This window comes from Gopherus flavomarginatus, chromosome 3 (genome assembly GCF_025201925.1).
Source record: "Gopherus flavomarginatus isolate rGopFla2 chromosome 3, rGopFla2.mat.asm, whole genome shotgun sequence".
NCBI lineage: Eukaryota > Metazoa > Chordata > Testudines > Testudinidae > Gopherus > Gopherus flavomarginatus.
In genome coordinates this window covers 120,506,340-120,527,364 of record NC_066619.1, presented here as the reverse complement: position 1 = coordinate 120,527,364, position 21,025 = coordinate 120,506,340, and the positions used below count along the sequence as shown (strand labels likewise).

The window sequence follows — 21,025 nt, the reverse complement described above, 5'->3', positions numbered from 1 at the left end:
GTTTACTTACTAAAGCACTAGACATTTGCCCTCAAAAGTTTCCTTGAAGTCTAAACTGAGGGCCTTCCTTCAATAAAAGTTCTGTGTGTTCAAACTCTAGTTAATTAAGGTAAAAGGTCAAAAGCATGTTATTAAAAAAAGAAAATCAGATCAGCCTCCTTCTGTTCCACCAACCCTGCTGCCTTCATACCATTCACTCTCAGGGCTCAGAGACAATTATTAAAAAGGGCTTTGGGGAAGCTTCCAACTTCCTGCAGATATAAAGGATTTTCAACCTTTCACTTTCACAAGCATTGTACAGATATTCACCTTCTTAATATACAAGACACGAGAGTACTTGGCAAAGCAGATTACCCAGGGTATAACTGCTCTGTGAAGAGACCATCTTCTGTGCCAACCAATTTACCATTTCTGCACAAATTAATCCCTATATTTAATTTTGTACCATTCACTTTCTTCCCCCTTCTGCATTCCATCACTTGTTCTTTCTTGCTACAAAAGCAGCTCTCACTAGTCATTTTTTAAACAAAATTTACCCTCACATGCCGTAATATTTTTCCACAACATGACAATCAATAGATGATCTCAGACTGAGGGCTGATTTACATCAGTTGTGTTCACAGCTCAGCTTTGCTCAAAAATGACCACAGACAAACCTCTTGAATAGGACCTTTATGGATAACCAAGGAAAGAGCATTGTCCTGGCAATACTGTGAATACTATAAAACTGCATCTTTTTTCTGACTGAATACATTCAGCAACAAGTTTACTACAAACTGCAGAGACTTGTATTTTGTGCAGCCTCCACATATAATTCAAATAGTTTCAGGGACTCTGCAAGGATACTGCTTTGTCTGAAAACAGGCACAATCGACTGTTCCTTCTTTACTGCCGTTGTTCAATTGGTTCTTTAAATAATCATCTGCCATTTACCTGCTAACTTCAACAAAGCACCGTAGTACAAACCAGGGAGCCAGTGCTAGGAATAGGCTCATAAAGCCAGTCGGACGACTGATATAAATAAGGGTGTGCAGGACCAGGAATCAGGTTCTCAGAACAATCTCATGTAAGGAGAGCACTCTGAAGAAACAGGGAAGAGGTCATTGTATTATGAGAAGAAAACACTATGAAATATCATCTGAACTATAATTCAAGTATTTTAACGAACTCAAACAGCCCTCAACATTTTACTCTCTCTTATACAGAAGGCTTTTCCATGTGTCTAATCATTCCGTTCATTAGAGTTACCAATTTTGGTTGGATGCACTCCTGGAGATTTCCTCACATGACATAATCTTTAAGTAAAGATTAATCTTTAGTTCCTGAAAGGTTGGCAACCCTACTGTTCACCTGTCTTTGGACCTCTCTATTTCATTTGTATCTTTTTAGATAGAGTGACCACAACTGAATACAGTATTACTTCAGGTGTAGGCATTCAGCTGATTTATATAATGGCATTGTATTTTGAGCATGCCTTTCTAGCTCCTCCTTTATATAACTTTATGTTTGTTTTGACTGCTTCTGTACATGAAGAGGCTTTCAAAGAGCTGTGCATGATGACACCTAGGCCTTTTTCCAGAATGGTTTATTTAAAACAATGTTGATTATGAATAGCTCAAAGTATTCCTTTCCACCACATGCATTACTTTGCATTTGTCAACAGTGAATTAATTACATATGCTGTTGCACCCTCCAGTAGCTTTATGTCATGTCTCTCTGGAGCTTCCCACGGTCAAATGAGGAGCATGATCCTACACAGGTTAAGTGTAAAGATACTCTTGCCAGTGTCCTGAATTGCAGAAGAAGGCAACACTACGGATTGGATTTTCATGAGCGTTCAGCACTGGTTTTATACTGCTCCTACTGATGTTAATGCTAGAACTCCCACTGACTTCAATGGGAGTGGAATTAGGCTAACACAGATCACTTTTCAATACCATCTTAGATTTCTGAATTAGATATTTACTGTTTATTAGGACTCTTTGAATGCTTGAAACCAATGTAATTCTTCCTGCAACATGTAAGCATACAATGGTTTGTTATTGCTGATTATTCATAAATAATGTTGGCTCTGCTTTAAAAAAATATTTCACAGAAGCATTTGGGTAAGGGATTTACCCTCCCCCAAGAAAAGAATTAGATAGCAACTAGTATTAAGAAAACAAATCAGAACAGATTTCCACTCTACAAGCCTTGACAGTGTTCCTTTAAGGTACATGGAAAGTACAAAGATCACCTTAGAGAAAGGCTACAATTGTTAGTGCTAGCATGAAATTATCTTAAAAGTCTCTTCCGAATCATATAAACATCCCATCATGCATGCAGTAAGATAAACAATAGCATATCTGATTAAAGAAAAGAATTTTCTTGATTGTGCTGTCTGTGTACAAAACAATTAGTTCCCTTCCCTTCGGGTATTCAACCAGATTGTTATCTCTAAGAAGCCTATTTCCTCAGTAACAGAAATTCAGACCTGAACAGCACATTTTACCAAGCTTTATGTAGCTTGAAGATACATTTTGAAAGGACAAACCCAGAGTACTTGATTTGATAAATGACATGAACTCAGAAGACAGTTTAGAAAAATGCACTTCATTGCAGTGCCAGACTGAAGACTGAAATCCACTAACTGCCAAACAGGTACAAAATAAGCAACAGCAGTCTCCCCACACTGTCCAAGTGTGCCTGAGCCCTGGCCTTCGGAAATAAAAGCATCCAAAATAGTCCAATCTCTTTGCCTAATCAGATCTGGATTCTTCAGTTAAAAGAGCCAATATTCAGCTGTCCACAATGACGACCAGGTTCCTATCCCAAGCTGAGTTTCCAGAGTTCACATTTTCCCTCCATTACGCATCTATCAATACTGACCTTTATATACCATTATGTCAGCCATTCATCTAGCTTGGTTAAATCCCTCCTAAGTTCTTCACAGTCTTCTCTGGACTTCACTAGTCTAAATAACGGTCATCTCAAATTGTGCCACCTCACTGCTCAACCCTTTTTCCAGATCATTAAATATATTAAAAATATGGGACCTATCACAGAACCTTGAGGCACCTGGCTGTTACCCTTTTGCTATGATGAGAATTGGCCATTTATCCCTATTCTTTTTTCCTGTGCTTTAGCCAGTTTTTGATTGTTTACACACAGTGCATGCAAATTTCGGAGAAGCTTGTTCAGTGACACTGAAGAGTTTGATTCCGAGCTTCTTAAAAAGGTATTGATGTGGTGTAATTTACAGGCTTTCTGGATACATATGAAGAGTGTCCAGGTTACAGTATGTTTGGCAATGGGATCTAAAAAGAGGCTAGATCTTGTTGGTAACTGTAGTATTATGGTAGTCCTTAGGAGCCCCGGTTATGGACCAAGCACCCTATTGTGCTCAGGGCTGTACAATTACTGTTCAGGCAAACCTTGCATTCAGTTAAAGAAAAATGTCAGATATCTTAACTTCATATGACAGATGGCTCTTTCTTCATTTGGGGAGTTTAGTTTATCCATCAAATGTAAAGTTCAGGATGGGAAGAATGAGATCAAAATGCCCTTGCTCATTTAGCAGTGGAGAACAGGAGACTCTCTTTGAATGGCCAGAATATCTTCAGCTTTCATTTAAAAAAATTAGTACTACACTGGTATAGATGTATAAAGTGGTCTTCCAAGTCTGCACACTGGTCTACTATATTTGCTAATGCTTGGAGCTCTTCCCAAGCAGCTTCAGAAATGCTGGATCTGTATGCTGCCACAGAAAACACAATGCTGCACCAGTTCATGTTTGGAGGCTAAAAAAAATGTGTTTGCGGTGTTGCAGTCATGTTGGTCCCAAGATCTTAGAGAAACCAGATGGATGAGGTAGTAAAACTTCTGTTGTTGAAAAAGAGAGACTTTTGAGCAACACCAGAAGTTGGTCCAACAAAAGATACTATGGTACCCACCTTGTCTCTCTAAAAAACATTTGGTCAGTTTCAATGTTGCTATTGAGGATTCTGAGGGATGCTGTGAAACAGATAGCAGGCACCTTGGTTGCATTCTGCTGCTTAGAAAATCTTTGAGCTGAGCTTGTGTAAATATCAGTTTGGAAGTTTACTTGCCTTTGAAAGCTCATGGCGATCGGGGGAGGTCCCGGATGACTGAGAAAAGGCTAACACAGTGTCCATCTTTAAAAATGGGAAGGAGGAGACTCCGGAGAAGCCAGCCTCACCTCAGTCCCTGGAAAGATCATGGAGCAGGTCCTCAAGGAATCAATTCTGAAGCACTTAGAGGAGAGGAAAGTGATCAGGAACAGTCAGCATGGATTCACCAAGGGCAAGTCATGCCTGACTAACCTAATTGTCTTCTATGATGAGATAACTGGGTCTGTGGATGAGGGGAAAGCAGTGGATGTGTTATTCCTTGACTTTAGCAAAGCTTTTGATACAGTTTTGGGCTGCACACAACAAGAAGGATATGGAAAAATTAGAAAGAGTACAGCGGAGGCCAACAAAAATGATTGGGGGGCTGGAGCACATGACTTATGAGGAGAGGCTGAGGGAACTGGGATTGTTTAGTCTGCAGAAGAGAAGAATGAGGAGGGATTTGATAGCTGCTTTCAGCTACCTGAAAGGGTTCCAAAGAGGATGGATCTAGACTGTTCTCAGTGGTAGCAGATGACAGAACAAGGAGTAATGGTCTCAGGTTGCAGTGGGGGAGGTTAAGGTTGGATATTAGGAAAACTTTTTCACTAGGATGGTGGTGAGGCACTAGAATGGGTTATGTAGGGAGGTGGTGGAATCTCCTTCCTTAGAGGTTTTTAAGGTCAGGCTTGACAAAGCCCTGGCTAGGATGATTTAGTTGGGAATTGGTCCTACACTGAGAAGGGGGTCAGACTGAGGTCCCTTCCAACTCTGATATTCTGTGATTCTATGATTGTCTGAGCATTTTCTTTTCTCTTGTGAACAGTCCATAAACTGGATGTGATTTTTTTCTTAAAATTAGTTTGTTCATTGTGTTACATTTGTGAGCTTCTTGGTGCACAGGCTGCCTCTTGCTGTTTGGAGTGCTTAGCACTACCAACCATGAGCCCTGGATTCAGTCCTCTTGATACTACTGCAATAGAAATACTTGTAAATGGTGAATAGTCTTTCAGAGCCCTATTTTGAGCTTACTGGTTTTTGCAAACTGTTCATAGAAATATCTCAGATTGCTGTTTGGTCATTTTAATGATAGTCTGGTTTTTGTCCCATGCCTGGGTGATCCAGCCACTGCAAATAGCAGCCATTGAATCCCCCCGGGAGATACAGTTTAGGGGAAGAGATATTGTAGAAATGAAGAGGCTTGTGATTTCTTTAGGACAATTAAGTATTTTACCTGTTCTATTTTGTATAAGATAGATTATATTTGGCTATGTACATCCACTCCAAATTTAAAAGTAGCTGGGCTCCTTCTTAAGTGAAGGTGTGAGAGAAGCAGTATAAACCAGACCTATCAGTTGCCTATCTAGGAAATATACAATCAATTTTCTTTTATCACATGCACAGACAGTAATTGTGTGTATGTTATTTATATCTCTAACAGTAAATAAATGGTTTTAAAATAAAGTATTGGAATGAGGCCTTCTGCTATGAATATGCCTATTTGTACACGTATTTGCATGCCTCAAAATCTTTCCCCAAATTTTCATGTGCACAAAAATTGGTCAACAAGACGTTCACAAGAAAAACAAGCAAAGAAGGGTCTGAACGTGATTAGCAGAACTGTGAGTCAGTTTTAGTGACGGTGCTGGTGAATAGCTCTGAAGAAGCAGTCAGTGAAGGGGGAATGGATGGACAGAAAGTTCCTGCTTCCCTTCCAGCAGTTAAAAGGAAGGAGGTGAGTTGTGGGACTTGAATTCGATCAGACCCATACCAACTGTGGACTGATTTGGAAGCCTGCACCCCTAACTTTTGGTGGTAGGCTGGTTTGCAGCTATAGATAATTGTGCACATGTGAGGGAGTAGGAGAGGGCTTTACTTAGTTACAGGGCTAGTCTTTTCCCCCTTGGTAGAACATGTTACTCGATTGGTTGTAAGCATTACCAGAATCAAAGTTGTTTGGGAACTACAGCAAGTGGTGGGGCTATGTCCAGATTACCCGCCGTATCGGCGAGTTAAAATCGATTGCTCGGGGATCGATATATCGCGTCTCATCTAGACGCGATATATCGATCCGCGAGTGCGCTTATATCGATTCCGGAACTCCATCAACCCCAACGGAGTTCCGGAATCGACAGGGAGAGCCGCGAACATCGATCCCGCGCGGTGAGGACGGGTGAGTAATCCGATCTTAGATATTCGACTTCAGCTACGTTATTCATGTAGCTGAAGTTACGTATCTAAGATCGATTTCCCCCCGTAGTGTGGACCAGACCTGGGATGCAACACTAACTTTGTTTAGGGCATTTCATGCAACAAAGTACTGGGCGACTATGGCTACTGTCCGATAAGCCTGAATGCAATGGCATGCGTGTATGTTCCTTTCTGAATACTTCAAAGCAAACAAACAAAAAGCTTTTTGTTTCAGGAATAAGAGGTATTTATTAATTTAGACCCGTCTCCTGTGCAGCACCATATTAAAGTCACAGAGGGATCAGCATGGGTGCAGTGGTTCCAAAACCAACTGTCTGAGGCGAGTTTAATTTTCCTTTTGTTCTCTGGATCCCTAGGACTCCTTTACACTCTGACTGTATCTTCACAATGAAAAAAATGTGTTTTACTGGTTTCTCTACGGTGCTTTACATTTACGCTTTGGTTGAGAACTATCATGACATCATTCTGAAGTGTATGCATGTGTATCTTTCTATCCATGCAAATGTTCACTAAATCCCATGGGGAGAGCTTGAGGTAACTGCCATTTCAAATATTTTTAGAGAGTTAAAAAGTTACAGTAGTTGCCCCTGAATCTCCTTGCTGATTTTTTTTAAAAATCATTTTACACTTTCTTACCCTTTAAAATGTTTTCCCCTCCTCTCCTGCTGTGTGAAGGACCCATGCAAACAAGAGAGAACTTATTGACTATACTAGGAAATAGCCAAATCAGCTACATGGGTGGTGCTGTCAACTAGAGAGTTCTAGTGTTACAAGTAGTGTTGATTTTAAAAGATGACTGCGTCCCTCCAATTTTCTGTCAGACTTATCGTTTTTGAATTCCAGGGAGAGCATCTTCTAAACTTTCTGATCAGAATGCTTGCCACTTCTGTCCAGTCTGTGGATTACTAGGGAATTTTAAAGTTGGTTTATCGGAGAACTAAGATTGCTCAGTTGGGTGTATGCTAAAAAAACAAACAAACAAAACACCAAAAACCTTATCTTTTTGTTGTCATTGCATCCTAAATAATGGCACAATTGCACAAAGTCTTCAGCATGTGGTAACTTGTTTCCAAACATTACTTAATGAATTGAGAATTAAAATTAAAGAAATACATGTAACCTTTCCAGGACAAGCTTTAGAACTGATCCACATTTAAAAATCCTGAATGTACTGAATGACCAGCATGACCTTCCTGAGAATAAAAATGAAAACCTGCCTCCTGTTTCAGCTTTCTAGTAAATGTTCTTGGCAGTTGCAGATTCTTTAACACTTCTGAGAGAGCCCACACCTAATCTGCTATATGTAAACCTCAAAAATGAAGAATGCGGCACAACTGGCTGAGTTGTGGCATTGAAGAAATTGAGGAAAGCAAAGTGTGTGGCGGAGGGGTGGGGAACAATCCCCTTTAGTCTGCTTTTGATCTTTAAAAATAAGAAACTAATGTCAGCAACTAACATCAGTCTTGATTTTCAGTCTGGTACTATACCAAGGACTTATTAGAGCCCATCGGCAGCATGTAAGATGAACAGAAAGTAATTAAAATTTTAATTTGTCAGCGTTGGGATTTTGGTTGTTCTGGGCCACTTGGTTTGCTGGCCTTGTATTGTGCCAAAGATCAAAGGTATGATCTTCTTTCTCTGTCGCTTCTGTTCATCAGATAAGTTTGTTTGCAGCCTTGGGTGGAGGGAGGGACATGAGAAGAGAGAATTTAAACCAGGCTATTAAGATAATTCTTCTTTATTGTCAATTGTTGCCAAAAACTTTAGCCAGCCTACAATAGTATAGAGTTAATTAAATAAGCAATTAACTGGACCAACAAAAATGTTAAAGTAATATTACACCAGAAAGTAGTTTTGTATTTCCAGTTTGTTTTGACAGGCTGATGTGTCTGCAGTAGTGTCAGCCTGAAACCCATTAAAAAAAGGTCTTGACAGTCTTCAGTGTACAGCTATAGCAGATGTCTATTTAAGATAACACTAATTAAACTCCCATTTGCACACCATGGTCAGGATCCATGCAAATCTATATTCAGATGTTACGTTTGTAATTTGGCATTTGGCTAGTTTTAACTTTGGACTTCCTTGACTTCAGCAGTTCCAGATTATTGTATTTTGTGGTAGTTTATTCTGCCTGCAGATTGAGCAGCTGTTTTGTGGATGTGGAAGGAGAAAGGTGTATTTGCTTTAGCTGTGCGCCCCTCCCCCCCGATTGTTTAGAGAATTGTGATATTCTGTTATAGTGCAGATGTAGATATCTAATGAAAAGGATATAATCTGAATGTTTAAATGCAAATTGGCTTCAAAAGAATGTTAGTGAATTGTTCAATTAAGAAAGAGAGCCTCTAACCTATGAAAGAAGCATGATTTTTTTTTCACTTTCTATTTTTCTTTGAAAGGTTAGATTAAGAGTTTGCAAACTTCATATACATGATTATACATGCCAGGTCTTGCTGCTTTTCATGCTGAGAAGTGTTGGGTAAGGGAAAGAACTTCCTGATCTCTTCCCACTTTCCTTGTGTGAACATTTTACACCTTGAAGTAGGGGATTTGTTTGCCTTCTGTTGTCTTAACACGGCATAGAAATAAATATTGCTAACGGTAATAATTCTCTAGTGCACTTAGACCCAAAAACTGTAGTTAAAAGTTTGACATTTTTTCCAGTGAATTCTACAAGTTGACAATGCTGTGAATAGTATTATTTCATTTATTCTAAACGTACTACTCTTTAAGTTGCATTGCATGACTTCTTGTTTTCAGATTATGGATCAGGGTAAAAAGTAGTAACTGATCAATTTTTCCATGGCCATAGTCTTGCAAACACTTAAGCACCTTAGTTACTTTAGTCTCAAGTATTCACACTGAAGTCAATCAGGAGGGTTGGGGGGGTGTTACCTGCATGAGCAAAGTTGCACACTTGCTTGAGGCTATGGCTACACTGGCACTTTCACTCTCCCGAAAGACAAAAGTTTTGTGGAGGACCAGTGCGAGTGTGAACAGCGTTCTCCCACCGACAAACAGCAGCTACACCGCGCACCTTTTAGCAGCATGACTGTGTTGCTAAAAGCTGTGTAGTGTAGACATAGCCTAAGGGCTGGTCTACACTGGGGGGGGGGGGAGAGGCAGGAATTGATCTAAGATAAGCAACTGAAGACTTTGTGCGATTGTGCCATTATTTAGGATGCAAGTATCTTAGTTCGACTTACCTGGCCATCCTCACGGCGACAAGTTGACCGCCGCGGCTCCCCCAGCAACTCTGCTTACTCCTCCTGCCGAGGTGGAGTACGGGTATTGATTCGAGGATTAATTTATCATGTCTAGATGAGACACGGTAAATCAATCCCCAATAGATTGATTACTACCTGCCGATCCGGTGGGTGGTACAGACGTACCCTAAGAGCTTGCAAGATTGGCGGTTTAATTTATGCTGCATACCTATCTTCAATGAGCTATCCATGGTGACTATGATGGAAATTTCCATCCACTCCCCACCCACTCCATGTTCCTTCAAATCCAGAGTCCAGCAGTAGATATCAGCAGTTGTGATATGTTTTTAACAGTTTATTTTGGAAGTACGAGCAGCTTTCTAAAAGTGCCAGAAACTGTTGCAGATTCTGGAAGCAGCACAACACGATGCTGCATTTTTCTGTCTTTATTGGCTTTTATACAAAACTACAAGTTTTTATTTTAAGTTACCAAGCAACCATGTACAAAAATGACTCCCTTCAATCAGACTGTAGGAAAGATACTTTGCATTTCATTACAGAAAACTATCCATGCATTTTGTAAAAAAAATCTTAATTGGAGTTTTAGCTACCCTGGCAAAGCTGTACAATCTGGTGTCCGTCAAAACCTGCAAACAAACCTTTAAGTTATCCAAAAGATCAATGTACATATTAGTTATACTACATCTTTCGGGAATAGTCTGTGTAGTCAAATCACAATCTCATGGGTTGAACAGTTTGTGTTGCCTTCTTCCAGTATAGTTTGTGTCATTTGTTTTTTTCTTTTTTTAATCCCCTCGTTTTCCTAGTGATTTTTTTTTCACGTTTACATCTGACTAGCAGTACAACAAACAAAAATGTTCCTCTGATCTAACTGAATCAGTGGTATTTGCACCTCCAATAGTTAAGTTTTATTTTGTTTTGTTTAAATGACAGTGGATTAATTGACAATGAAAAGGACTAGTTTGAAGAACAAGGTTCATTTTCCATTGAGTGTCAATGAAATGGGGGGGAGGGCATACATTAGAAATCTAGTCCACGTTAATTATAGTTGAAAGTTATTCTGAACTGGTAACTTGAGTGATAGCTTTTTGGAACAGCTACTCACACAAGAGGAGAGGCAATTCTCAAATCAGTCGTATGTTATTTTGATTCTGATGTTATTCTCACCTGTTGCTTATCCCCATAACCTGTCATGTGAAATCTTTTATACTCTAGTAATTAACATGAAGTGTAGAACTATCAAGTAAACACTGCAAAATGCTATTAAGTTTAAAGTAATAAACATGACCCCAGGCAATGTAACCAAATTGTCCATTTACATCCTGCATTACAGCTTCCTTACCACATCAAAGCAACACCCCTTCCATTTAACACAGCTCATCTCACAACTACTTACACATTGTAAAAACCACAGCTAATCTATCTAATGAATCACTCAACTCCTACCTGTCCCAATGCCTGTGTTGTATGAGAACCACAAATTACCCAAGAAAACCCCAGCTCATATAAATTTACCTCTGTGTTCTACTATCCAGACTGTGAAAAGAGGAGTCCTACTGGTCTAGGAAGATACAAATAAAAATACCATGTTGACCGCTCCTGACCTGAATAATGGACACTGGTATAATTGGTAAAATAGAATCACAATTTTAAAAAGTTATGTCCCAAGAAAACTTAGCTGATGCAAACTGAAATACTGTTTTGCTTTTCATTACCACAAAATGTATCCATGAGACAATTTGTTGATGTGCCGGCACTGCTGGCTGAATGTAGCAGTAAAAGTTATATATACGGAGATTCAACTGCCAAGATCAATCCCTCAGCCCTTCTAGAATTCCCAGCTATGCAGCTAGACCTGAAATTTGCAGGCCTTTGCATTCTTCTGCACCACTGATTTAAATAATTAATATTTGTAGTTTAATACAATACTCCTTCTGGAGGGAAAGGAAAAAATGGATATACTTCAAACAATGTAACAACAGTATCACCACTAAACCTCAGCTCAAAAGTCAAACTTCAGCAAGGCAATTCAAGATTACTTTGCCAGCACCAATAACTCATTCAGCTGCAAGGTATTATATTTGACAGATCAACTGAAATTCATGTGGAACCTTTACTGATACGTAGGGTCCTACCAAATTCACAGTCCTAGGATTTTAAAAATAGCAAATTTCATGATTTCAGCTATTTAAATCTGAGATTTCATGGTGCTGCAATTGTAGGGGTCCTGACCCAAAAAGGTGTTGTGGGGATGGGGGGAAGGGTTGTGATACTGTACCCTTAGTTCTTCTCTGCTGCAGATGGCAGTGCTGCTTTCAGAGTTGGGGCGCTGGAGAGCAGCAGCTGTTGGCTGGGAGCCCATCTCTGGAGGAGGAGCCGCCGCCAGCAGCAGCACAGAAGTAAGGGTGGCATGGTATGGCATTGCCACCCTTCATTCTGCACTGCTGCTGGCAGAGCACTGCCTTCAGAGCTGGGCGCCCCGCCAACAGCCGCCACTCTCCGACCACCCAGCTCTGAAGGCAGTGCAGAAGTAAGGGTGGCAGTATCATAATACCCCCTAAAATAACCTTGCAACCCCCCTGCAATTCCCCAACTTGAGAACCTCTGGTCTGCCTGTGAAATCAGTGTAGGATAGGATAAAAGCACACAAAAGATCAGATTTCGAAGTCTGTGACACCTTTTTCATTGCTGTAAATTTGGTAGGGCCCTACAGATATCCCATGATAACAGACAGGACAACGTCAAACAAAGAAGCAAGACACGTTATGTCCATATCATTCTGCAACAGGACGATGCGCATACTGGTTCCCTCTCATCCCATGTGCACACCCCCAAATAAAAGGAGTAGTCAAAGTGGGCTATGCAGTATCAACAAGGGACTACAGGTACAGGTTACTTATTTCTACCATTGATATTTGTGTTAAGCTCAGTAATATTAAATAGCCACCAATATCTAGTACGAAGTTATAATACATAGGTCTATATTAGGGCTGTCAAGTGATTAAGAACATTAAGCATGATTAATGGCACAATTAATACAATTAATCATGATTAATTGAACTTACAAATGTAGAATTACATTAAAAAACTGCATTCAAAAATAAAACAATGTAAAATGTTAGAGCTTACAAGCCTACTCAGTCCTACTTCTTGTTCATACCTTTCAATGCTAGCTACAAAAGTCTCACTTTCAGGTGACATTGTAAATAAGAAGTGGGCAGCATTATCTGCCGTAAAGGTAAGAAAACTTGTTTTAGTGATTGGCTGAACAAGAAGTAGGACTGAGTGGACCTGTAGGCGCTAAAATTTTACATTGTTTTGTTACTGAGTGCAGTTATGTAACAAAAAAAAAATCTACATTTGTAAAATGCACTTTCATGATAAAGAGATAGCACTACAGTACTTGCATGAGGTGAATTGAAAAATATTATTTCTTTTGTTTCCATTTTTACAATGCTAATATTTGTAATCAAAAGTAATATAAAGTGAGCACTGTACACCTTATATTCTGTGTTGCAACTGAAATCAATATATTTGAAAATGTAGAAAGACATCCAAAATATTTAATAAAATTCAATTGATATTCTATTGTTTAAAAGTGCAATTAAAACTGCAATTGATTATGATTAATTTTTTGAGTTAATCACTTGAGTTAACTGCGATTAATTGACAGCCCTAATCGACATATAAAGTGAGGATTGAATCTCTAAGTGCAAAACTCACTTAACTATGAGCTTATAACCAACATCTCCATAATAAAAAATATTATGGTCTTTTTTTTCTTTTAAACCAGACAAGAGCCAGCCGTCTTCAAATGGCCAAGTCTTTGCTTACTGCTACCTTAGAACAGGTTGCCAACACATTATTTTACATGTCCTCCCTAAAAGAAAGACAGAAAAACACTTAAAAATGGAAAATAGCATGGATTCCCTTTGCCAAATTTTACCATTCTCTTAAATCTCCAGTGTGTTATGCAGAATGGCCTTGATTTTTATTTCAATCCCGCCTTTTTTTTTGCTTGTTCCTCTGAGTAATATAATATAAGATTTTTCTAGCACACAAAGAAATTAACTTATTTATTAAATCATGTCTGAAACTCACTCTCTGCAGAGGGGTTCATACAGCACTCAGTCCCTTAAATAAGGAGTAAGTAGGACTTAAGTGGTGCATAGGCTCCTCTTAGCTGTATTTCACTCCACATGATTACCAAGCTCATCAGCACCCTTTTCAGTAAGCTTAAAAAAAACACAAAACACAGCATCATTTCAGAGAATGTTGCCTGTTAGTCAGAAATGGAAGCAGAAAGAAGATACTGGACTTGCAAACTTTTTACCAACACATTTTTAATAATGGGTAAGATAGTCTCCAGTTTGTACATCAAGCTTAAAAAAAAATTCCCAAATGCCTGATGGGCTCTAAGATGTTTACAAATCTTAACACTGGAACAAAACTTTAGTGTACCACTCAATTCTCATTGCTACAGACAGCCCAGACAGTGTTCCCACTAATATCATTTAGTCTCATTTTTTGATGTAACTGCAAACTATTTTTTTGTTCTCTGCTCAAAATATCCACTGAAAAGATCACCCATATAGCTGCTTGTGTGAGAACTGCAGGCTGTGAAACTGCAAGGGACAATGCTGAGCCACACCTTGCCCTGTATTTCCCCATTAGAAATGGGGTAATTTTAATCATCTAACTTCCCTGATAATAATTTTAAAAATAAGTGTTGCCACATTTGCCAGTGCAGGATTCTGTCCAGGCCATTCATCCCCAAATTGACTTAAACAGAGTCAGAGGCAACATCGATATCATATCCGCACCAGATGTCTGCACACACTGTCAGAAAGAGGTAAAACATGCCAGCCAACCAGGATCTTTTAACCTGAACAGACACACAAGTCTAAGGGTAATGTTTTTTTTTTTTTCCTGTCAGAAGTAGAAGAAGAACATTTGTTTTCTTTTTAAGAAGAAATTCCTCTTTCCTCTAGAGTAAACACCACTTGAACTAAACTACTCATAGTTTTATACCCACTACTCTAATTGTCTGCATTGTGGAGGTCAAAACGAAGGCAGACTTTCTAAGAAGAGGATGCAGGATATACAGCATGATTAACAAGTTGGTTCATGCAGAACAAACTATCTCTGCAAAAACTATGAATAGGTCATATTGATTTTAGAAAGAATATTGTTCCACCATACAGAAAAGCAGAGCCATGGGCAGTCTGAAAATGGAGAAGCCAATTGAGAAAGGAGCATATATAGACAAACTGTTGTCATACAAACTATACTTTTCATGGTCAGGTGACAAATGTGTAAAATAGTATTTGCATTTTCATATTAGAACATATTCAAATTCTAGAGCGTATTCTTCCACCCAACAATACCCAAGAATCTAGAATTCAGGGATACTTTTAATCAGCTTAGAGCTACCGGGAAGAGGGTGGGTGGGAACAGAAAGGGAGAAAGAAGCAGGCTGGAGATATTAGAGCAGACATTCTTCATACACTTTTCCCTGTTTCTTCACTTAAAAAAAACAAAAACAAAATATTGGACCTGTTTCATATGTTACCATTTTGTTATAGCGCAAGTACTGAAACACTGAGGATGTACTGGCAATATTTCCACTTCTTTTAAAGCAGTTATACCATAAAGATTAACCTAGAAAAACAAAACCCAAATCTCTCAAAACACAAACAGCTGTTTTTTATTTTTGTTTTTTCCTATGGAGTACTACTTTCCTTTCTGGAAGCAATCTTGCCTTCCTCATCTAAATCCTAACTTTGGACTTGATCCAAAGTCCATTGAAGTCAATGAGGGTGTTATCACTGACATTCATGGCTTTTGGATCAAGCCCTTTAAAATTTCTTTTAAAAAGAACTGTACTTCCCTAGTTACTTGAAAATTTTCAGTACAGTTCTTACACCACAATATTATAGAATGTAATGTTTATATAACATTGCCTAAAAGCATATGCAGACACATTGTTGCAAAACACACATGGTGAAAGTTGTATTTTGACTATTACTTAAAATAGCCTATGAGCAAATTTACTGGGAAATAATATGGATTTTTTTTCATATCGTTTAATTCCAACAGCTAAAATGGGTCAGTCCCAAACCTCTTCCATTCAAAAGGGAAATTATAAACACCTGATATTAAAGCAGCCCTTTCAATTCAAAATCTAGTCAATTAAAAGAAGAGTTTCTGCTAATATCTACAACCTCATTTTCCTATTTTTAAAAGTCTCTTTCTCTCTTTTCTTGCTGTTTAAAAGATCCTCACAAACAAGAGAGAAAACTGTGTGTGGAGGAGATGTGGGAGGAGACAATGAAACTGACTATGGACAAGATGTTAATCCACAAAGTAAACACACTGAAAAGACTAGACTTTTTTTCAGGTACATATTTCTTATTTTGGTATTATTTGTCACAACTGCAGTTAAAAATGGCACTTCTGTCTGAAGTTTTGAATTGACAGTGTCCCTTAAAAATACATACAGCTTTCATTCCCTAAAGAGGACAGCTAAAGTTGACAGACCCAAATTATATTCTTATTGCCATTTTTCAAAAATATCAGTCCCACTGTGTAACTATTTCATTCCTTGGGCTTTTTCTAGGTGTTCCTGACCCACCAGAATCAAGTATGTATGCAAAGTGGACACATGCTTTCTTATGATGCAAAACTACACAAGGTATTTGGGGGGGGGTGAGGGAAAGCAAGCTATATTCACATATAATCAGTCACCATATATGACTTCTGCATTTACTGCTTGGGCACTGTAATATGTTTTATAAAAAGTTAGCATGGTGACACCACGTAACATTGCCCAACCCCCAGAACTTAAGATTTCTGATGGAAATCTCTCACATCTGGAAGTTAATGAACAAAACATCTGGGAACTGAGAGAGACAAAATGGTAACAATCCCAAGGAGGGAAGCTGCTTAAAGAAATATTATTCTATTGGTTTAAAAGAGAGATTTCTATTTAACTTTGGCCATGTTAAGTTCAATGAAAGATTTCACAAAACCCGTTACATTAAGGGCATGGCTACACTGGAAACTTCAAAGCGCTCTGAAGTGTGAGTGTGGTCGTGTGCAAGCACTGGAAAAGAGTTCTCCCGACGCTCCTGGTAATCCACCTCCATGAGGGGATTGGCTCCCAGTGCTCGGAGCGTGTCGACACTAGCGCTTTAAAATGCTCAGACTTGCTGCGCCTGGGGGTGTGTGTGATTTTTCACCCCCCGAGCCACCAAGTTAGAGCGCTACAAAACATAAGTGTAGACAAGCCCTATGATCAGGCCCTTCTGAAGCAACACACTCCTCATTAGGGTACTCTGAGCTGTTCATCACAACTGTGTTACTGTCTGCCCTATCTACGTTTAGGTTCCAAACAATTCCTCCTTCAGCTCTGCATTATACATTTTCCAACAAGCTTCATTCCTGTGCTGAGAATGCTTCAACAGTTGTCCAGTTTTCTCTTTGCATTTCTTAGCATGAAAGCAATTATTGTTTTGTATTTATAATGCACTGCAAAACTTCCCAGTGACAAACCTTTCATCTTGACTAGATCTCTTCACACCTCTTAACATGAGTTAACTGTTACCTACTTGCACAGATCACTGGTTGAGTTACTAACCGTTTTGTAGCTCACAAATGTTTTGGCTCAAAAGCTGTTTTTCATTTTTAAACTATGTGTTTTGAAGTAGAGGGGAAAGGAAATGTCACCAGTCACTTTTCTCCTGAAGTTTTTCTTCTGTAACTCTCTCTGCATAGCTGATAATTATTCCAGGGAGTTAGTAACTAAGAGTTAAGCACCCAGTTTCCACTACCCCAACAATGAAAAACTTAATACAAGTGAGCAACATCAAATGGCAGAATTCAAAAAGATGGCTCTTTGAAGTACATTTAAATGTGTTTTCTTAATTATTTTGGTTAAATGCTAAACAAAACAAAAACCACATACACACCACCCAAGATCACCAGATCCCTTTTGAGTCATTAATATAATTTACAGGTTTATATTACAGCAGAACCTCAGAGTTATGAACACCTGGGGAATTGAGGCTGTTCCTAACTCTGAACAAAACATTATGGCTGTTCTTTCAAAAGTTTACAGCAGAACACTGATTTAATGGAGCTTTGAAAATTTACTATGCAGAAGAAAAATGCTGCTTTCTCTTTATTTTTTAGTAGTTTACATTTAACACAGTAATGTACCGGAGTTGCCTTTTGGGGGGGAGGGAGAAAGAAGGGTCCTCTGCAGCTGCCTGATTGTGTACTTCTGGTTTCAAATGAGGTGTGTGGTTGACTTGTCAGTTCATAACTCTGAGGTTCAACTGTAAATACAAATCTTATGTACGGACCTATCAAAGGGGTTATATAATTGAGCATTTATAAATAAAATCACAGTAACCAGTTCTGTATTGAGTCTCCAACTAATGTCAGTACCTAATCTGTTGCTGAAACCACTGGAATATTTCATTTTAATGACACAGTATACTCATGCTAGTAGAAGGCTGCATGGCATGCAGTTTTGACTGCCAAATTGAAACATGATTCTCAGACCTTAGTAACTCATTTTAAACCAGATGGGACAACGTAACAAACCTGACTTGGCATGAGAGAGTCTCTTTTTTTCTAAAGATCCGCTCACTTTCTTTTCCAGTAGTTTCGTCTAACCGAAGTCAAGTCACAGCCAGCCAAAATTTAAACAAAAAGTTACAGAAGGTATGTCATCTACTGAAGCTCAGAAGCCATATTTTCTCAAACTTTTAAAAGATTATAGCAGTGAGGGAAAAATATCAAAAAAGAGTTTCTACTTCTCAATCAACAGAAGCCATGGTTCTTTGTAAAAGTCAGGGGATGTAAGAAAACAAGGAGAAAGGCTCCCATGATTAAAGGCTGGAGCTGCACATGATGAAGACAGCTCATATCAATGGGAGTTTGGGGAGGAGAAACATTGATAGAAAATCTATCAAAAGAATCTTCTATTGAATTTCCAGGCAGAGAAGTTTCCAAGTCACCACAAAAGGTGGGAGAAAAGTAGAAAGGGGGGAAATAATGGGAGGGAGAGGAACAGAATAGGTCTCTCCATCTCCTGTTTCACTCTGGTTCTACTCGCTTTCTTCTCCTTTAGTTTAACTTCAACTCCTTTGTCTTCAAACTTTCCTGCAGCTCACTCTTCTCTTAACTTGTTCATACGCCTGCATTCCCATCTGCTCTTCATTCACTGAATTATAGTCCCTCCTCTTGTCCTTTCCTTTTACAAGTTCCACTAGAATACTCAGACTGTAGTTGATAATGTTGGCAATAGGGTTTTGGTCTCTCTTGAGCAAGCTTTTCTTTTAAGTGACCGATAGAAAAAAGGGGTGGCAACCACTAAAGTAGGACTTTTCAGTGTGTGTCTGGTATAGAGAAATCCAGGGACATTGCATGGAAAAGCTGTACTAGCCCTAAGTAAATCAAGGCTGGCAGCACTGTCAATGTCCATTAATGAAAGAAATGACCATTAATTATTCTAGGCAGATTTTTAACTGTTTGAATAATTACGTTAGTCCAGAAGAAACAAGACTGCCTATTAAACACGATTAGTGGTAAGCTATTTACAGGACAACACACTATATAACACACACACACAGAGTAATAGGTGATAGTTAGATGCTGTCAATATTCATACATACATGCACCAATAAATTAAGCAGATCAAAGACTGAGATACCAAAATAGAAAATACACACATTTGTTTTAAGACTGTATGAATTAATAACCATGCTGGTAGAATCTGGTATGTCGTTCTCAGCAACATGAGTAAGAGACCTGCGGGGGTACAGGAGAGATCCAGGCAGTGAAAGGGTTAACCATTAAGAGCTGGAGCTCCTCACCTGTATCAACCACCTCAGCCAAGATGGAAGTAGTAGGTCTAAGATATCTTCACTCTTGGACATCAAAGACCATATGGCATCAAAGAAAAGACACAAAATAAACTTTGAACCACCGTATTCCAGAGCAACAAGTCTCTAAAACTCCAGCCTCCAACTCAAGCCTAGGTCCCTCCCCTTCCTTTGATTTCTTTTGGCTGGTTCGAGCTAAAAGCCAAGCTGTGGTTGGGATCACGAGAGGGGAATAACGCAGTGAAAAAAACAATAAAGCTAAACCATTATGACCCGTTCAGTGATGCTCGACACTGGCTAAAACACTGAAGACAAAAAGCCACTTTACTTAACTAGAATAAAGCTTAACATAAAACGCGCAGTGCCACCCGCGTGGAAAACCACGGGCGATCAGGCAGGTTTTCACAGCCCGCGTGCTGCGTGGAGCGAGTCCCATTTCCTGCGCTGCACTTGGACTAAGAGCCGAGACAAATCCAAGGGGAGCCCGGCCGCTCAAAAGCCTCAGACGTGTCCGCAGCTTGAAACAGCAGCAGTGAAACGCCTGCAAGTTCTTCGTGCCCCACAGCAGCAGCCGCCGCATTTCACTCCCCACCGCCCCCAAAAGCCATCGCTGACCGGCACAGGATCAGCGGCGGGGGGTTCTGCCCAGCCCTGGGGGGGTCGCTAGGACCCGATGCTCAGCTCTCGCCAGAGGAGCGGGGGACGGAGGTCAAAGCAGCCGCTGGCCAGGGCGCACAAAGGGCCATTACGGACGGACAGAGGCAAACCCGGACAGTCTCCCCGCATGGCCCCCCCGTTACCTGGACTGGCCGAGCTCGCCCCCTCCGCCTGCAGCCGCGCACAGCCCGCTCGCTCTGCGGCGGGAGAGCCGCGCGGGGGGCGCGCCCAGGCGGGCTCCTCCGCCTCCTCCCCCACCCCGCCGCGAGCCAGGGGCAGCGGCTCCGAGAGCGCAGGGCTCCGCGCGGCAGCCGGGCCGGGCTGCGCCGCCTGCTGCCGGGGGGAGGGGGGCACGGAGAGCGCCCCCCCCTCCGCACTCCGGCCGCCGCGGGCGTCACCCTGCCCGCCCCCGTGATCCGCCCGGCTGCCCCGCGCTCGGGCCCTCCCCTCGCCCCGCACACCCCGTCTCCTCACGCACCCCCTCTATCTGCCCCCTGCCCCGTGGTTATGCCCTTCCCCTCACGCCCCTCCCCTAGCTGCCCCACACGCCCCTCCAGCTGCCCCTATGCTCATGCCCCTCCGCCATCTGCCCCACACATCCCACCCCCACGCGCCTCCTCCCCACCTGCTTCACACCCCCTTCCTGCTGCCCCATGCTCATGCCCCTCGTTCCCACCTGCCCCACACGTGCTGCCCCCATGCTCATTCCCCACCTGCACCCCCGCCCCCATGCCCCACACACTGTTCCAGCTGTCCCCACGCCCATGCTCATGGCCCACCTGCCCCCCTAGCCCCGGTGGTATTTTCTGCCCCGTCTCCACCCCCGTTTTGTCTCCCTGATTGTCCCTTTCAGCAAATCTCTGTGCCCTGTGTCTGGCAGCTTCTCCTCTCATTCACTCCCCAGTTCTCCCTTTTCCTTTTTAGCACCTGT

General features: G+C 40.7%; 1 protein-coding gene across 4 annotated transcripts in view; it reads right to left on the bottom strand.

Moving 5' to 3' along the window:
• Positions 1 to 20,320, bottom strand: part of LPAR1 (lysophosphatidic acid receptor 1) — a 109,320-nt gene extending 89,000 nt beyond the window's left edge. The window contains exon 1 of one of the 4 annotated variants that reach the window (XM_050943180.1): positions 20,238 to 20,320. The gene's annotated coding sequence lies outside the window, so the exon portion shown is untranslated. Of the gene's footprint in view, positions 1 to 18,154; positions 18,664 to 19,428; positions 19,910 to 20,237 lie in introns of those variants that run through there. The other 3 variants (XM_050943179.1, XM_050943181.1, XM_050943184.1) reach the window with 3 other exon arrangements.
• Between the last annotated feature and the right edge of the window lie 705 nt (positions 20,321 to 21,025).